The sequence below is a fragment of the Delphinus delphis genome, chromosome 5, assembly GCF_949987515.2.
Source record: "Delphinus delphis chromosome 5, mDelDel1.2, whole genome shotgun sequence".
Lineage (NCBI taxonomy): Eukaryota > Metazoa > Chordata > Mammalia > Artiodactyla > Delphinidae > Delphinus > Delphinus delphis.
The window spans coordinates 47654258-47674071 of NC_082687.1; the positions used below are offsets into that span (position 1 = coordinate 47654258).

Below are 19814 nucleotides of genomic sequence, written 5' to 3' on the forward strand. Positions count from 1 at the left end.
TCCAAGTTAACTCACCATGTAGTGTTCCTTCTAACTTCCTCGGCTTCTCTACTTCCAGATCCACAAGATACCTCATGGTTACATAGAAATCCTTTCACTACTGTTCTTCCCTCCCCATTCTCAGAATGATTCCCTAAAGTCTTCTTCTGTGATGGACCAAAGCCTGGCCTCTGACCTATGAAGAGAAAATTGAACTCCTTAATGTGATCCCTGCATACGTTATTCATCGGGCAACCCTCAACCTTAAATATTCTCTGTGTAGGAGGCCCACTTACATCCCTTCTTATGTTTAGTACATTTTAAATAGTCTCTTTTCTTCATTTTAATTTGTTTTTTTATTATATAGTCAATTTTACTTCATTTTCTTTTGCAATTACTCTCTGTTTTCAATGATATAACTCTAATGGTCTCAAGACTTGTAAGTCTTACAATCTTCAGGGTCTGATGAGTTTCGCTTTACTTTCCCAGTTCCCTGGGATATGCATGATGCATTTTAAGAATGGAGAAGAAGAGGAGAGAAAGTTGATGTCTGTGTTTTTTTCTCCAGTTTCAAATTCCAGAATCTATAAAAAGAGTCCAAGAAGCAAGTTCTGTGCAGAGTCACTTCTAAGAATTCCAGGATAAAAATCCAGTGAAAGAAATTTGTATGAAGAAGGGGATGAGTGAGAGGAGGGGAGGAAGGAAATTTCAAGGCAGGGAGGTAGTAGATATTCTAGTTTGGGGATGTGGTGGAGAGATGGGAGTCCCCCCCATTGTATCTTGACCTTAGGGTTGGGAAAAATGACACAATCCAGGAGGGAATGGTCCTTAGGAAGCCCAGTGACTGAGAAAAACCCTGCTGCCCACCAATGGGACAGATTGGTGTGAAGGAGATGCAGTTGTTGCTGTGTGGTTAAAGCCTTTGGTGAGACTGTTGGGTAATTAACTTGTGGACTTTCCAAAGGCATCTGTCAGCTGAAGTAGTTATTGTCAGGAGTGCTCGAAGAGGCTTCAGAGAACACTTTAGTAGACATGAGTGCGTGCAGGACCCAGGTCTTGGCTTCTACATATCATGCTCCACTGAAAGAATCCAGGGCTCCTTTGAGAAGTGGCTAACTCCGGGTCTGGAGCAGGAAAAGTGCAATGTAAACTTGGAAAATTTCTTGTGCCAAAATGCAAAGAAGTGTTCAAAAGAGGGGGGCTTGTGCAAAGGACATAGGAGGCAGCTTGAAGGGGCTTCCACTAGCCAAATCTGGGACAATTCAAGCATCGTAAGGACTTTTGACAGTAATGGAGTATAACCCAAAGAATAAAACAAAAATTCTTGAGTCCATACTGATATAAGTCAATAAATAACTAAATAAAGTGGGGAGAAGAAAATGCTCTTCCTTACAGTAGAATTCCAATGAATAGTCAAAAAGACTGATGGAGTTAGAAAATCACTTTTTGGCAGCCACTACAATAATAATTTTTTCAGGCAAAAATCACCAATGATTCCTAAAAGCGGAGGGTGAACGTTGGATGAAAAACAAAATATTGACAGAGTTTTAAAGTATCTCCTCACGATATACTTATTATTTTCAAAGAAAATAATTGTGTCTTCACAGTGGAGAAACCTGACAGGAATCATCGTAACCATGTGATCAAAGTTAACCTCATTAGCAATGGGACACATGGACATCTGGCGCCTCGTGAGGACATAAAAACATGTATATGAAATTCCTGACAAAAATGTGTAACCTGAATCTAATCATGAGGGAAATCAGACAAATCCAAATTAAGGAACAGCTACAAAATAACTAGCTTGAACTCTTCAAACTATCAAAGTTATGAAAGACAAAAAAGAATGAACTGTTCTAGATTAAAGAAGACCAAAGAGACATAACAACCAACTGTAACTGGTGATCCTGGATTTACTCCTGGACCATTTAAAGCATATTAGTGGGATAATTGGCAAACTTTGCTCAAGATCTGTTTATAATCAGATAACGATATTGGTATTAGTAATGGTAATGGTATTGCATCAATGTTAATTTCTTGATTTGGGTAATTGCACTAAGATTATGTGTGAGAATGTCCTTATTTTTAGGAAATACAACTGAGGTATTTAAAGGTATAGGGACGAGAGGCTAAATGACTTTCCATGATTTACGAGACCTAATTTTCCTTTCTCTTCTTGTAGCTTAAACTTACATGTCCTAGTTGGGGTGAGGGAATAGTTTGTGTGTTAGCATCCTCCAAAGTGTCCCATGCTTCATACTGTGAAGGTGCTTTGCAGTATGATTACTTATAATAATCCACTATTAAATGCTTAATGGTAGACATCCCTTTTTGGTCATGAAATGACATAGTACACAGCATTTGTGTTGAAAGCAGAAAGGGTCTTATGTTTCCAACAATGATTTAATAATTGGAACTGGTTGCTAGAGGGGAAATATGAAATTTTCTTTTCCAGAAGTTATTTTTGCTTTCTTATCATGTTTTAAATAAATTGTGTTACATTTTCTCTGAAAAAAAAAATAAAAATAAAGGTATAGGGATATCCCATCTAAACCTTACTTTGTAAGTGTTTCAGCAGATAAATTTATATCAATGGATACAAGAAAATGACAAAGCAAATGTGATAAAATGATAGCATTCAAGGAATCTTGGTGTTGTACGTGGGAAGTCTTTGTATTATTTTACAAACTTCCCTCGAAGTCTGAAGTTATTTTAAAATTAAGTTACCCTATAAAGGTCTTAGAGAGGCAGTTTTAAGAGTGTCAGCTCTGAAGCCATACATAATGCAGTTTTATAGGACGTTGAGCTAGAGATTCCAAGGATAAAAGGAGACAAATTTAGGCTTTAAAGACAGGGTTTCCTGCCTCTGGGGAAGATTATATTGCTTTTATAATAAAAAACCAAATGATTAAAAAAATAGGACAAAATGTACTCTTCAAGTTTAAAAACAACGAAAATATCAGGTTTAACGATGTGAATTGTGGATGAAAATGATTTAAAAATGTAAAAACAATTTGAAGTCATATATTTGTTACAAATGAGCTCTAACTAATAATAATGTTCAGAGGCACCCATCACCTTACTGTCATTAGTATGATGCCTGGAGTCTGTCAAGTCAGACAGAGATGAGAAAGATGCAGAATTCAATCAGAGGCTATTTAAATATCTATAAGATTTGTGGTGGGAGCCCACGACAAAATATAAAAGTGTTCAGAATGAAACCAGGCAGTAAATGGATTAGTTAAATCTAATCAAGTGCTGAAACAATCTTGGTGGGGATTTGCAGACTCAAGTCATACTGAAGAAATAGAAAATGTGTTACTTGTTCAGGGGGCCATGAAGCTGACCTATTTGGAGGCATTGGCTTGGAATCCCTCTCGACAGAGAGGCTCTATGAAAGGGTTCCCCTTGTTCACCAGTGGCTTGGAAAGTCAGTCCTGGCCAAAGCCTTTGGCCAAAAAGCAACCTCACTACACCAAGACAGTCACTGAAATTCGCTTGAGATGACAAACTCTATTTCTTTAGTGTGTATACAAAATTCATTTCACCCAAGGGAAGCATAGAGTAATCTTAGAGATAATGACTTAATTCAAAATCATAATATTAGTATTTTTTCTGTTAATTAAGTGCTAGAATAGGTGCAAGAAAATTGAATATATTGTAAACACATCAGCCTTGTGATTCTCATTTAAAAAATGTAATTCGGTAGCTAATTTAGACATGATTTTCAAGTTAAATGCATAAAATATTTTACTAAGTTTGTAAATATTACTATTTAAGAGAGCTTAGAATTCACTATATTTTAAATTTCTTATATTGAATTTAGTTGAATTTTTAAGTGCTTGGGAAGGTTTTCCTTATGGTGGCATACAAAAGGTGCTTTTAAAATATGTGGTCATATAAAATATGTAAATGTAGTAAAAAATGTTTAAAAGATCTTACGTTTATAACAGAAACCAAACAAACTGAGCCAATCAAAGATTAATCAACTATTTGATTTGACTCCTTGGGAGTAATTGTTGAAATTATTTTATTTTTTAATTTATTTTTTCTAGTTTTATTGAGATATAATTGACCTATAACATTATATTAGTTTAAGGTCTACTACGTAATGATTTGATACATGTATGTATTGCAAAATAGTCACCACAACCTGTTTAGTTAGCATCCATCAACTCACGTAGCTACATTTTTTTTTCTTGTAATGAGAACGTTTAAGATCTATTTTCTTGGCAACTTTCGAATATACAATATTGTTGGCTATAGTCACTCATGCTGTTCATTACATCCCCAGACTTTATTTATCGTGTAAGTGGGAGTTTATACCTTTTGACCACCTTCTCCCATTTGCCCACCCTTCACCCCTGCCTCTGACAGCTACCAATCCGTTCTCTGTTTCTATGAGTTCAGGTTTTTTAGATTCCACATGTAAATGAGATCATAGCGTATTTGTCTTTCTTTGACTTATTTCCCTGAGCATAATATCCTTAAGATCCATCCATTTATAAATGGAATAAAACTTATAAATTGAAATTAAAAGCTTAAGGAAAACTATGTTTTTGATTTGGCTACTTTAAGAAACTGAATGATAATTAGGAAAAAAAAAACACCCTGAGTTGTTGAAGTAGCAACTCAGAAAACCCACATTGATACCTACAGTAAATCTCATATAGATATATTTGAGGAAATTTATCTCTTAAAGGGAAATTATAAATAAAACATTAACAGTAGTGAACTAAAATGCCCACCAGGATATTTAAAGATGTATAGTGTATACCAGATGTTCAAATGAAATTTGTTATTGTTGAAATAAGCTATACAACACATGGAAAATGTACATAAATACCTCTTTGGTTCTCCAAACCTAGATTTTATCCCTAAGTAGTCTTGTCATTTAAATTACGGAAGGAATAAATAAGATTAGAAAGCAGACATGATATGCATCATTGTCATTCAGAAATGTGGGATTCTGGCATAGATAAGCTATATGGAAATCAAGAAGATGGATGCCAGGTAAGTCCAAAGTCCTACATCAAGTTAATATGGAACATCTGGGGAAAAATTACTTTTTGGCGATGAGGTCACTACTTTTATACAAAGTAACAAAATATAGCCTTAAGGTGAAACTTATTTACTAGTGAGCGTGCAGTTCATTTATTCATTTATTTGGCCGTGTGGCTTTCGGGATCTCAGTTTCTCGACCAGGCCACAGCAGCGAAAGCCCGGAAACCTAACCACTAGGCCATCACGGAATTCCTGAGCATACGCTTTAAAAAGGAAAACAAAAAAGGATTAGAATCGAAGGATTTTAACAACTCTTGCATCAGGCTAAATCTAAAATCAGGACAGAAGTAAATTCCTTTAAAAAGAATGCGAAATAGATGAGTGTATTAGTTAGGAGGTGGATTAAGTTTATGTAAAGGAGACCCCGAATTCCAGTGGATTAAACCATTTATGTTATTTGTGATTGATATAAGTCCCAAGGGAGGGGGACCAGGGCTGCTACAGTATCTATGCTTTGTTAAGTTCTCCAGAGACCCAGGCTCCTTCTATCTGTTGCTTCTCTATCTCTGGATATTGCGCTCATCCACACAGTCCAAGTTATCTTGCCACCAAATCTGCATTCTAAGCCACAGGTCAGAGGAGGGCAAAAAAAGAGATTCCTTTAAGGACACAATCTAGAAGCGGTGCGGTGCACCTTACTTACGCTCACATCCCATTGGCCAGAACTCAGTGACGTGGTGCCGCCAAACTGAACGAGAGGCTGGGAAATGTCACCTTTATTCTAGTGGCCACCTGAGCTCAGCTAAAATTCTACTGCAATGGAAGAAGGGAGGAATGGCTATTGAGGAGCAATTAGCCATGACTGTGATAGTGAGCAACCTGAGGTTGAAAGAGGAAGAAAAACCACACCTGAAGAGAAGTCCCTTGTACCTTCCCATCAGCACCAACTGGACTTTGATGTCCATGTTGTCACATTTCCCAGATAGTGCCTCCGATTGGGGGTGGGGATGAAAAGGGGATTTCTGAGGAATTTTTGATCAGGCACAGGCTCTTAAAGACAGATTTGGGGACTTCCCTGGTGGCGCAGTGGTTAAGAATCCACCTGCCAATGCAGGGGACACGGGTTCGAGCCCTGGTCCGGGAAGATTCCACACATCGCAGAGCAACTAAGCCCGTGCGCCACAACTACTGAGCCTGCGCTCTAGAGCCCACAAGTCACAACTACTGAGCCCACGTGCCTAGAGCCTGTGCTCCGCAACAAGAGAAGCCACCGCAGTGAGAACCCCGTGAACCCAAACGAAGAGTTGCGGTAGCCCCCGCTCACCACAAACTAGAGAAAGCCCGTGCACAGCAAAGAAGACCCAACTCAGCCTAAAGTAAATAAATTAAAAAAAAAAAAGACAGATTTGGCTTGTGATTTGACTAACCAGTTACCTATTATGAGGGTTATTTCTAGAAATATAGAACTATTTCTGTCTAGAGGAAGGTCTGACTTCTTAAGGGAAAAAGCACTACAACCACAGCCTGCGTAAGGGACTAAGATAGGGTCTGACATCATGCTGTCAGATATGAGTGTTGTTCCGAGGAGGAGAGGAGAGGAAGAAGTACTGGATGATGATTTATTTGCTTAGAACCTTCTGAAGGAGACTGATAGGGAATAAGAATGTCTCAGCATAAAAGAGCCATTCCTCTGAGATCGAGGGAGGAGGATTGTTTGGAATAGTAAAAACAGCAAACATTTAATGTGTTTTAGGAACCGTTTAGAGGCCTTGCTTGAATTCACTTCATTTTTGCAATGACTATGAATTAGGTACCATTATTATTTGCATTTTGTAGATGGAATAAATGGGGCACCAAGTTATTAATCAATTTACTCAAGGACACGCACATGCTTGAAACTGGAATTTGAACCTAAGCACTTTGCCTCCAGTATCTGTGCATGTAACTGCTTTACTGCACTACTCAGCAAACGTTTTTAAAGAAGGGAAATGACCTCATGTTTATCCCAGACAAGCCCGTGCATAGTTCAATGCTGGGAAATATGGTTGCTGCACTGAAAGCCTAGGCTAGAAGAAAAACTGGATTGTGAGTTAACTGGGAGAGTGCAAGAGTGAAGGAGTTTAGGAAGAAACAATTAAACATTCAAGGTTATAAACTGTCTGCCCTGCAGCAAGGAGCATTGAACCAGAGTTCAGAGACCTGGGCAGCATACCTGGATATTCCAGTCATTTTCTAGTTCATTAATTCCAGCAGCGTACTTAGCCAAGTGTTAGAAAATTTTAGTTTTGCAACTTTTCTGTGCCTCAGTCTTTGCATCCGTAAAATGGAAATACCTCTTCTCCCCACAGGCGTATTGTAATAGAAATAAATGCTGGAAAGTCTTTAGAGATTTTAATCATAGCATTTAAAGCAGTTACTCTAAGTAGTCACATTAGTTTGGTAAAAAAACAATTACCCAAACAAGCACACTCGTGTCTGATAAATTCCAGAGGTCCTGGCAAAAGCATGGGACAATGAAGAGGAGATGGGTGGAGAACTATAGAAAGGTATACTTCTAAACACAGGGCCAGCTAAGTTGTTTAGTGATGGGTGGAGAAGGCTCAGACTGTGAGCGCTGGCTTCAAACTTTCCAAGCATATAATCACGGTGGTTGATAATTTACTGGCCTTCATACGTAAGAGGGCAAACATGAAGACATCACTACTCCTTCCCAGGAGGACTCTGAGCGTGATAGTGCCAAGTTCTCCAGATTTCTTGATTTCTGTTGGCACAGAAACATTTGGAAGGTACTTGGTGTGGGGTTGAGGCAGTCGTCCATGATTTAGAAGAGTTTTCCTCTGTGCATAGGTATTTAACTATGTATGGAAGGTGAGCAGGGATCATTCAGCTTGACCTTGATTTCTAGTCCCTCCCATCAGCCAAGTGACCTTGAATAAATGACTCATCCTCTCTAAGCTTCTGTTTCCCTGACTGTAAAATGAAAATAAGAGACCCTACCTCTTAAGATTGGTGGGAGGGTTACAGGAGCATGTAAGTGCTTAGCACTTCGATGGAGTCATACTAAATGCCAAAATCATGTTAGTTATTATTTTAAATATTATCATTCTTAGGAGACCAAGGGCCAATTCAAGTGGCACTAGATTTTAGCCAACTGTACTATCACTTTGGAATAAGACTAACCTACGTGTGAAGAGTATGGCCCAGGATTTTTGGATGCCTCCCACTCACTCAGCAAGGGGCTACAAGGAGCTTGTGGTAATACCAGCTACCCATGTGTCTTCCATGAGCATTTGCAAAAGTACGATAAATTACCCAAACTCTGGCAAAGTCTCTGTACCTACTGCAAGACCTAGGGATAGGAAGGTGAGTTAGCCAAAGAAATCTATAACAATTTTGACGTTCCTGGCACATGTTGGAGCAATAGAGTATCTTGATCCTTCTGAGAACATTTTGCAAGTGTTCTGCTATAATTATATGTAAATCTGAGACTTGGTACCAGCATATTTCCGTTCAGCAAATGTGTCTAAATAAATCGATCCACCTTGTCTAAGACAGAATGGGTATCTCCAACCATTAGTATTTTCCTGCCACTGGGCTGACTTTTTTCTAGCCTGGTGTAATTCCAGGCAGCAAGCCATTGTCCCAAATGCATTTCTAATTGATTTTCTGCCTAACAACTGACAACTTAACTTTTCGGAAGGAGGTCTGAGCTCAGGCCTCCTTTTTAATGCTGCGGAATGTAAAATGATCCTGACGGATGGTTCTGAAGAACAACTGGCTTTTGTGATGGAAAAGAAAGTGTAGGACTTGGTTCCCAAACACACACCGACTTCTTCCATATGGACTACATTACTGTAAATTAGAGAAGGATGGGGGCGAGGAAGAGGATGGTTGCTTTTATGGGAAAGGTCAGGATTTAATTCTATTATTATCTTCTTCCTTATAATTTAAAGAATTCTGCTCCCACTTGAATTCACTGATTTATGAAAGTGCTCAGTGAGGGTTGTTGCGTAATCTACTTGATTCCTTATGTAACTTTGCAAAAGGCGTTTAAAATTCCGTTTTGAAACCTGATTCTAACCAGGTATGGAGTCACAAATTACTTAGTGGTTAGTTTCGGTGCTTAATGATACAACTTGTATTTTGTTTGAAATAGATTTGAGTCTAGAGATTTCATTCTAATTAAACAGCCTAGTATTGACTCCTGAGGATTTTTCCAAGGAGCAGTTGCATTTGATATTTGCATCTGAGTCATTCCTGAAGGATGGAAACTTCTTGGACAAACCTCCAAGTCAATCAATAGGATTATCAGGGTATTAATCCCAGATAGCAAATCCCCAGCTGTTGGTAGAAATGTATGAGCTGTGCTTCTAAATGATCACCGTTGAGTGACACTTGAGTTTAAAGCTCCTTTTAAGTGGCAGCTGGAATTCCAAGTGGCTTAACTATAAGTTCACAGGAGTCTGGGTTCTGCTTAGGTGGCCAACCTAGGAGAATCTAATGGCAAACTCATATGAATTGGTACCAATGGATATACATACCAAAATCCAATGTTCCATTTCCATGCCTTTGTTCATGCGGCTTCTCAATCTGGACAGTTTTCCCCCATTCTCTTCCCATATCTAAATCCTTCCAAATGCACTTCATAATCTGCTGTGAAGTCCTGGTTACTTTGACCTCATGACCTTTTCTATTTTTCACCTCCTAACGCATTTCTGGTCTGCACCATCCAACTCAGTTTATAATTATATTATGTTTCATGTGTTTCTCTTATTAATATTTGTACATTGGCTCTTCCTCTCTCAACTACAGTTTCTTGAAGGTAGGGATATTATTTCATACCATCCTTCTCTCCTTGAGTGTCCAGCTCAGTGCCAAACATCCACAAATCAACTAAACATTTATATACAATTTAAAGCATAACTATTGGGACTTCCCTGGCTGTCTAGTGGTTAGGACTCCATGCTTCCACTGCAGAGGGCACAGGTCCCATCCCAGGTCAGGGAACTAAGATCCCGCATACCTTGCAGTGCAGCCAAAAAAACAAACAAAAAACCCCAACAAAACCCCCACCACCACCACTAAAAACCCCCACAAAAAAACCCCAAACCCATAACTATTGAAAGCCTTTGAAAAATGTAAAAAACTTGAGAGTTTTACATTTTAAGCCATTATCAATTGATACCTTAATTGGAAATTAACACTTTTGCTGGGAAATTAACATTTCTCCATAGATAGGGCTATGGAGAAGGACAGAATGGATTATTTCACTTAGTTCATATTGTTGCCTCCATTTTCTCAAATCTTTTATAGCAGACATAGTAGATCAATCAGAGAAAGCACCTCAGTAGATATTTCAACAGAGAGAATTTAACGTAAGAAAATGGTTAAATAACTGTTGGAAAGTGGAAAAGCAAAAAGGGGACACTAGGGTATCACAGAGATGATAATGGCAGGAAGCACTCCCACCCACAGCCCTGGGTGAAACAAAGGAAGAGATTATGGTGATGAGAACCTAGAAACTGGGAGGAGAGGTCCCACGGAACTGCTGAGGGGGGACAAGGTGAGATGGTTCTGAGGAAGCCAATAAAAGACACTGGACCTCCCTCCCACCCCTGTTCCTCATGCCACCCATCTAGGTCAACACAGAGCACTGAGCTTAGCTCCCTGTGCTATACAGCACGCTCCCACTAGCTAGCTATTGTACACATTGTAGTGTGTCCAAGAGGGAGGGGATATAGGTATCCATATAGTCGACTCACTTCGTTGTACAGCAGAAACTAATACAACATTGTAAAGCAATTATACACCAAAAAAAAAAAAAAAAAGATGCTGGAGCCTGGGACCAACTGCCTTGCGGGGGCAAAAGGCCATTGCTAGGGCACTGACCAATATAGCAAGCAAACCGGGGAGGAACAAGATTGGCCCCTGTTCCCTAGACTTCCAGCCTCCCTCTAGTGCCCCCTGTTGGTAAGAACCTATAGGAACAGCAAGCAAAGGAAGAAAATTGTTTTCAGAATTCCGGCCACAGTAGTGGAGCAGAGAGCAAAATGAATTTGGAGTTGAGAGTTAATAGCTTTATAACTGGCACAAATAGTAATAATACTTATTCCCTTCCTACCTTATGGGAGGTTGAGGAGGATGATAAAGAGAACAGAAACATGCCGGAAGCACAGGCAGGAGAGAGACAGGCTCTTCAGTGTTTGCCAGGACTGAAAAGTGAGGAGTGAGGGCGGCAGTCACATGGTCCTTCGCTGAGGGCCCAGCCTGGCCACACCAGTCTTCACAGGGAGCCCTGAGCCCCTTTCTTTCTATTAGTCTGATGAAAATGGCCTTCTTTGGCTAATTTTGGGGGCTCTCATTGGCTTTAAAGAGTACATGCTCTGTCATCTCATCAACCTCCACGTTTGTGGGGCCTCCCCCATCTTCCCTGGAGAGAATGTGGTGGAAATGCAAAGGTGACACTTTTGGCATCTTCTACTAATCTGGAGGAGCTCTGGCTGATTAAATCAAACGTTAGCGTTCCCTGAAATTCAGCTCTTAAAGAGCCCTATTAATAGCCACTCAGGATTGATTCCAACAGGGAAACACACTCAGAGAAGTGTGATTATTCCTTCATTATGATTTGCCTACCTCATATAAAGCTGGCACCTTTATTAGAGGAAGGAGCTCATTTTACGTTAAGTCCACAGTAAAGAAAACATCTATCGTGAATATATAAATAAGATCAAACACGCTACAAGAGCCTCTGGGTGGGAATTCTCCAAATAATGAGGAGTCAGGATCTGCGATACCGTTACCAGGTCTGGCACATAGTGGGCTCTAAAATTAATCCACTTTCATGGATGAATTGCGTCTGTGCTGATTCCACTGCTGCCACTGCGGGCCTTTTCCAGTCAATGAGCTGTAATTTCTGAAGGCATCTTCATGGAAATTCCTTCATAGTGGAAGTGGACTCCTCCATTGTGAAAAACCAATCTGAATTTCTCTGTTTCCTGGGGCTGAAATCTTAGTGTAATGGCCTTACCTTCAAGTGAATGGTTGCTGTGTATAAAGTGCTGTTTTAAATTCCTTCCTGGATTAGGTCACAACCTAATTTAATTTAATTTAATTCTCACAACCTCAAGAGAAAATGTTTTTATTAACCTCCATTCTGCAGCTAAGGAAACTTAAGCAGAGAAAGATTAAGGAACATTTCCAAGGTCAGGCAGCCGGTGGGTGGCAGAGACAGGATTCAAACCCAGTAGGATGGCCTGAGAGCCCACAGTCTTCCACATTGTGCCCCATGCCACACTGCTTCCTGGGGCCATCAAATTCCTGTTGTTGGTAAGGAGGGAGCTATACCAACAGACAGCAGTTAGACAGGCAAAATTTACCCTTTACTCCTGGAGGAATGTCCAATGTGTTCACATTGCAGAACACACTGGTACTCTCCAAGGTTCTTCTCATCTCCAAGGAGGAAGGGGCAGGAGAGGAGAGATGGAACAATCGAGCACCTACTATTGCAAGCAAGTCTGTATTCAGCATTTTCACATATCCTACAGGTCAGCTATTATTAGACCCACCCATTTTTCAGATAATAGACTTGGAGATGCAAAGGCAGTAAGTAACTTGGCCGAATCATTGAACCAGTAAGTGACAGAGCGGTTATTTGAATCCATAGATCTTGAACACTCATGTTCTAGCCGCTCTTAACGCTTTGAGTTTCTTTCAAGAATTATTTAAACCTTCAACAACACCCATACTTCAGGTAATTAAGGTCTTAGAGAATAAGCAAGAGAAAGATGCTTTGCTTCTATTCAGTTTTTAATTTTGCTTTTTATTCATGACATGTGTTATAACTACCACCCATATCAATCTATGGCCTGAGCCCCCATTTCTCCTCCTTGATATGCTTCTTCTAATTGGAATCCACAGAGGTCATTCTTTTGCTGTACCTATTAACTTCTGTTTCATTTACAGCATTGCCCTATTAGACTTGTGGAGATTATTAACTTGGATTTTCAAATCAGATTTCCTGCAACTCTGCTCAAGGCAACCTTATTTTCCCAGTAGAAGAATCATGTATTTTCAGTGAGTGGTCATAAATATTGAAGAGTTAGTTTCTAGCTAATTTAAAAGAATAAAAGATGGAACATCCTTCAAATTTCCTTCTGATCTAATTTTGGTTGAGTAAGCTGTTTGCAAAGGTCACATATGAAAACAATGTCATAAAGAGCTCTAAGGGGTGTATTTACAGGTTTGGCATGTGTGTGTGTGTGTGTGTGTGTGTGTGTGTGTGTGTGTGTTTGAATGTGTTCCTACAGTTGTAAAAGAAAGGATAAATTACAAAATGAGAGCATTAAAATAACCTGAGAGAATAAAATGCCCAATTCTTTCTTCGTGGTACTATATGGAAATTGTTGATCACCCCACCAATCACCTGCGCCTCTGGAAGCTCCTGAGGGTTTCTGAATTACCAAAGAAGATATAAAGTTTCTCTCCACTTTTTTTTTTCCACTTGGTTTTATGGTCAGCTATGTTTTCTTATGTTTACAAGCCCTGCAAGTTAGAGATGATAGAAATTTTATAGATTCAGTAATATTATTAAGAATATTTTAAAACCTAGATGACTTTTTTTTGAATTAAATGGAGTTTGTTTTGAATTAAATGAAGTTTATTAAACCATGATTGAGATAGGGTCATCTATCTTATATTTTAATATTCTAATCTATATGTCTTTACCGTATTGCTATGGAACAGTTGTTATTAATGCCAATTTAAGTGTTTCTCCTAGTTCTCTTTTTCCCGTTCCACTGCTACCTACCTGGTGCAAGCACTTCTCTGTGTGTGTATGTGTGTGTGTGTGTTTGTGTTTTAATTGAAAACAAGCTGCTTGCTGGCACATACAGTTTCTTTGCTGGAATTAGAAAAAGGCACCCACTCTGGGTGGACAATTTAGAAACAGTTGCTTTCCTTCACTCCTTCTCTCAACTGGGTCCCTTTCTGTTATACCTGTGCAACTATATACATTTGATTATAAATTGTGACGTATTTATAAGCCTTTAAAATTTAAGCCTGAATTAGTAAATGACCTCATTATTGGTCTCCTTGCCTTCAGCCTTTTGACTTTCCAATTTGTTTCACGTCTGCTTCATTAACCTTCATCTTCAAACAGCTTTTGCCATCGCATCTCCTTATGCAATGCCTTCAGTGTCCCCTTACGCCTCACCCGATGCTCAGAACCCTCCAGAATCTGGCTCTGCGACCTCCTTTTGTAGCCTTAACTCTCACTCCTCCTCAGTGTGGACCCTACCCTCTTGTCAGACTGGTTTAGTTAGCATTTACCAAGCATGTCTTGTCATACCTACCCCTAAGTTGCCATTCCTCTCATCTGGAACCCTCCCCTCCATTTCATATGTCTAGCTAATTTAAAGAATAAATTATGGGGTCATCCTTCAAACTTAAGCAGTACCATGCATTCTGTCACCAAGTTTTTATCAATGTACAAAATTAATTTTCATTACAACTAAGTATACGTGTGATTTCCACAGCATGAAATATTCTGCTGAAGCACAGTACCTTCCTAAGTCAATATCAAAGAAAGAGGACAGATTTAGCAGAATGTTCAAGAACTTTCCTTCCTGAGAGCACGGTCGAGATAGTAAACAAGTCTTTTGGAGGCATACCAGGCTGAGGGGTGAATGAGGAATAAGGGGATAATTGTAGAAGAACTTTTTAGTTTAGTAAAACTTGCTTTAAATAGAAAATGGTGTTAACATTTTAAGACCTTCAAGGATGTTGGTGAAAAATGCCAGCATTAGAAAGGGAACCATGAAGACAAAAGAGGTTCACTACTTCTAATCTGTCTCAGACATTTGCATCCTTAAAGAACCAGATGAAAGCTTGCCTTGATTTCTTTTGCCCATGACAATGTGTCCCTCTCCTAAGCACCGATATCATGGATCTTCTGCATTACTCTGGAGTGGATGATGTCCGCGCTCTGCCCACACCCCTTCACCTAGCCCAGAAGTCACCTCCCTTATGCACTGATGGCTTCCTGCATCTCTCTGCCTGATGGTATCCTCTCACCTGGATGTATCTCTGGTCCATGTGCAGCGTAGGTCAGAGTGTTGGGAAATTAACATCCCAGGAGCTACCCTCAAAAAGCGGGGGATAGGAATTGACAAATACTGAATTTGCTCACCCTGCGGTGGGATGCGCTTCAAACGTGTCCCACGTGGTCTCTCAGAAGGGCTCCAGTAGCACTGAACCTGTTACTCACAGTGGTCACGTGCTCAATCGCACACTCTACTGGCTTTCCTTCCTCATCTTGCTGCCCCACTTCCTCCCAGCCCTTCCTGGAACCATCTTCTAAATACTAAGTCGTTTGCACCCAGATTCTTGTTCCCAATACCTTCATTAGTATTATGCCTCATTTCCTTCCTCTTGCCTCCTTACATGTTTTGTGCTCTTGAGGATGAATCCACTCCCAGCCACAACACACACACTTCATATAGCATCGTGGTCACAGTAGCTAATGAGGATGTCTTTGTTGATCAAATCAACCCTGGAATGAAGAAAGCCCTGGTGGATTTTTCTGGGAATTGATTCCAGTGGAATGTTGAATATAAGGGAAAGTTATTTCTAAAGTACAGGATTTCTTCTCATACTGCTTTCTAAGAAAGGTTTTTAGATATCAAATGATTTGATAGATTCCTTTTTTCATACCTGACTGCATCCTCCACAGCTTGTTATCCGTATCAGTCGGATTCAAGTGTTGTTATTAATTGTCTTGCTGTTTATGCATTTCATCCTGCCTCCTGCCTCAGGCAGAAGTTGACAGAATTAGTGGGATCAAAGCATGGCGGGGACTCCAGGTGTCCTCAGCTCTGTGGGCTACCAGCTGGCTGACATCCTGGCAGGCCCTCGGGCAGGGGACCAGCATGCCCCCTCTTCTAGAGCAGCATTATGCACAATACCGTTTCCTGGCAGCATCTAGAAAAACTGATTAGAAACCCACCCAAAGCAGGTATTTTTCCACTGCATTTCAAGTCCATCTCTTTTGTCATGGCAGAGATTTGACTAGAAGAGTGGCAGGGAGGACAGTCGCTTAATTGCCATTTTAGAATGCAGATGTGCACAGTGTTGAGGAAAAGAAAAGGCTGCCTTGGGGCTATTTTCAGTTTGTTCTCTTATGACTATTAGATCTTAGGCCAATTTTTAAATTAGCATTTATTTACATTGTGTTCTTGTCACGGGGAACCCTGGTTAAGGTGTGAAATACAGAGGATTCTGTTATTACTCCTTGGTTGAGGCAATGCCTGTAAGTCCTAACCAGTCTCCCTGAGGCAATCCAATAGTGAATGTTTACTTTCAAACCTTGCATTAGTTTCGTCTTGCGTACATTACAGTGTCGTGTGGCCATCTACCATCTGCAGCGTGCTGACTGATCGGAGTTCTCAAATGTGATGTTGTACAAAGAACAGTGCTCACCTGAATGTGGATTTTCCTTTTCTCTCCCCTCCACTCCCCTCCTTCATCTTGCCTTCCTCTCCCCCTCCTTTTTATTTTTATCTTTATTTTTTAGCTTCTTTAAACGTCAGCTCATTTTACAGGAGGATGGGCATCTTACACCTAGGAATAAAACTCGAAATGTTTCTCATTATATTTGATTAGATTCTTTCAAATAACCAGCACAATGATACTTGCACATAGTGGGCTCTCAACAAATATCTGTTGAATAAATTAATCACACAAAGAATGGATCTTGGCAACCAAAGGTAAGATAAATACCTGCATGTGCATAACTGTGCCTTCCATGCCTGCATATCTCTTGAAAGCCATCGCTACCATTGCATTTACCAGCAGAAATTGTGAAGGTTACATCTGAATTTAGAAATCTGAGATGTCCCATCTGAGTTTTATGATCAGATATGAAGGAGCTAGAGCAACTGTTTGCTTTCAGAGATGCCCTAAGGAAAAAAGAAACTATGCCTTAAATAGAAGTCAAGAAAGCTGTGTTCTAGTTCTGGTTCTGTCACTAAAAATCTATGATTGCTTTTGCTTCAGGGACCTTATTTGTAAAATGAGGAGATTAGCATCAATTAGCTGTACTGTCTTCCATCAAAGAATCAATGACTTTATGACCTTCTGTAAAGAACAAGAAGAGACAGGCTTTAAAAATTCGTCTTCATTAAAATGTACAGTCTTCTGAAAATGAGAAGGAAGTTATTAACACACAGTAACCAGGATAGTTCTCAGTTGTTCTTCCACTTGACAAATGGGTCTTTCTAGTTACCTTCACTGAAAGAATGTGGTTCCTCCCCTTGCAATGTTTGCTAATTGTATTGAAAAGCTGGAAAGGAGAACAGAACGGAAATTCTGTTTCCTGAAATAGTTCTTAAGGGGAAAGAGGAAATTAACTGGTTCTGACGTTTTGTTGTCAGGAAAACATTTACTTCATCACACAGTCTGATAACTCTATTTTTTTTTCAGCTCCATCGTTCTGCTTCAGATACTCAAATGGAATTTCCAGATGGTTGCCTTCTCTAAGGTATGATGCTTCTTTCCATAAGCAATCTTTACCCTCCTTCCCTCCCACATGCAATATGTTTCCTACATACTTGGCCCTTAAATTGTTTTCTTTTATGTTTTAAAAATAATAGCTGATGGTTTTGATGTGTTCTTTAACTAATACTTGACACCTGGGAGGGGTGTTTTGTTTCTATATCCCAAGTGATGCCACAGTCTCAGTAGAAATCTGCTTTAGAGGTTGATAGGGGATTCTTCCATCAGTCAATGTTAGGTCAGTGGCAGTGATAAATCCATCATACTTGTCCTTCACTTTGATTTAGTTAAGACTCCACAGCATCATTTGGTCCCTCTTGTATAACCTGGGATGGAGGGAACAGAGACAACTGTGGCTTCAGCTGGAAGCTGGGCACATTTCATTGTGCTGACTGATGCTGCCTACCGCTCCGAAGCCAGCATATACCATCTTTTTTTTTAAAGGTTTAAGGGGGTGGGGTTGATGGCGGACTCTGGGAAGGCTCATGCCAAGGAGTACTTCCCAGAACTTCTGCTGCAAGTGTCCTTGTCCCCGCAGTAAGCCCAAGCCACCCCCCCGCCTCTGCAGGAGAACCTCCAACACTAGTAGCTCCGATGGGGAGTTTAACAGTGCTATTGATCCACATCAGAGAGAAAAGTTCTTCAAGGTTGTTGGTCCCTGTCTCTCCCATGGGCTGCCCTCACCTCAGCGCTTACCCTTCCAAGTCAAGCTCTTTGTGCCCTAATCTGAGGGAATAGCAGCATCTTGGAAATCTTCCCCACAAGTCCTCTGAGTAAGGCCGTGTGGCTGACAGGGTCTCTGTGCTCCAGCCTGGAGACAGGCCTGTGCCTGTGAGGTGGGAGAGCTGAATTCAGGACATTGGTCCACCAGAGACCTCCCGGCTCCTCATAATATCAAATGGCGAAAAGTCTCCCAGAGATCTCCATCTCAATGCTAAGACCCAGCTCCACTCAACGACCAGCAAGCTACAGTGCTGGACACCCCATGCCAAACAACTAGCAAGACAGGAACACAACCCCACCCACTAGCAGAGAGGCTGCCTAAAATCATAATAAGGTCACAGACACCCCAAAACACACCACCAGATGTGGACCTGCCCACCAGAAAGACAAGATCCAGCCTCATCCACCAGAACACAGGAACCAGTCTCCTCCACCAGGAAGCCTACACAACCCACTGAACCAACTTTACCCACTGGGGGCAGACACCAAAACAATGGGAGCTATGAACCTGCAGCCTGCAAAAAGGAGACCCCAAACACAGTAAGTTAAGCAAAATGAGAAGACAGAGAAACAGGCAGCAGATGAAGGAGCAAGGCAAAAACCCACCAGACCTAACAAGTGAAGAGGAAATAGGCAGTCTACCTGAAAAAGAATTCAGAGTAAGGATAGTAACAATGATCCAAAATGTTGGAAATAGAATGGAGAAAATACAAGAAACGTTTAACAAGACCTAGAAGAACTAAAGAGCAAACAAACAATGATGAACAACATAATAAATGAAATTAAAAATTCCCTAGAAGGAATCAATAGCAGAATAACTGAGGCAGAGGAATGGATAAGTGACCTGGAAGATAAAATAGTGGAAATAACTACTGCAGAGCAGAATAAAGAAAAAAGGATGAAAAGAATTGAAGACTCTCTCAGAGACCTCTGGGACAATATTAAAAACACCAACATTCGCATTATAGGGGTCCCAGAAGAAGAAGAGAAAAAGAAAGGGACTGAGAAAATATTTGAAGAGATTATAGTTGAAAACTTCCCTAATATGGGAAAGGAAATAGTCAATCAAGCCCAGGAAGTGCAGAGAGTCCCATACAGGATAAAACCAAGGAGAAACATGCCAGGACACATATTAATCAAACTATCAGAAATTAAATACAGGGCTTCCCCGATGGCGCAGTGGTTGAGAGTCCGCCTGCCGATGCAGGGGACAGGGGTTCGTGCCCCAGTCTGGGAAGATTCCACATGCCGTGGAGCGGCTGGGCCTGTGGGCCATGGCCGCTGAGCCTGCGCGTCCGGAGCCTGTGCTCCGCAACTGGAGAGGCCACGGCAGTGAGAGGCCCGCGTACCACAAAAAAAAAAAAAAAAAAAAAAAAAATTAAATACAAAGAAAAAATATTAAAAGCAGCAAGGGAAAAATGACAAATAACATACAAGGGAATCCCCATAAGATTAAAAGCTGATCCTTCAGCAGAAACTCTGCAAGCCGGAAGGGAGTGGCAGGACATATTTAAAGTGATGAAAGGGAAAAACCTACAACCAAGAACTCTACCCACCAA

At 40.4% G+C, this 19814-nt stretch overlaps 1 long non-coding RNA gene across 1 annotated transcript in view; it reads left to right on the top strand.

The window, feature by feature from the left end:
* Window positions 1-17556, top strand: part of LOC138414072 (uncharacterized) — a 119785-nt gene extending 102229 nt beyond the window's left edge. Inside the window, exon 3 of the long non-coding RNA XR_011246457.1 lies at window positions 17461-17556. This is a non-coding gene — a long non-coding RNA (uncharacterized lncRNA). The remainder of the gene's footprint in view (window positions 1-17460) is intronic.
* The last annotated feature ends 2258 nt before the right edge of the window (window positions 17557-19814 follow it).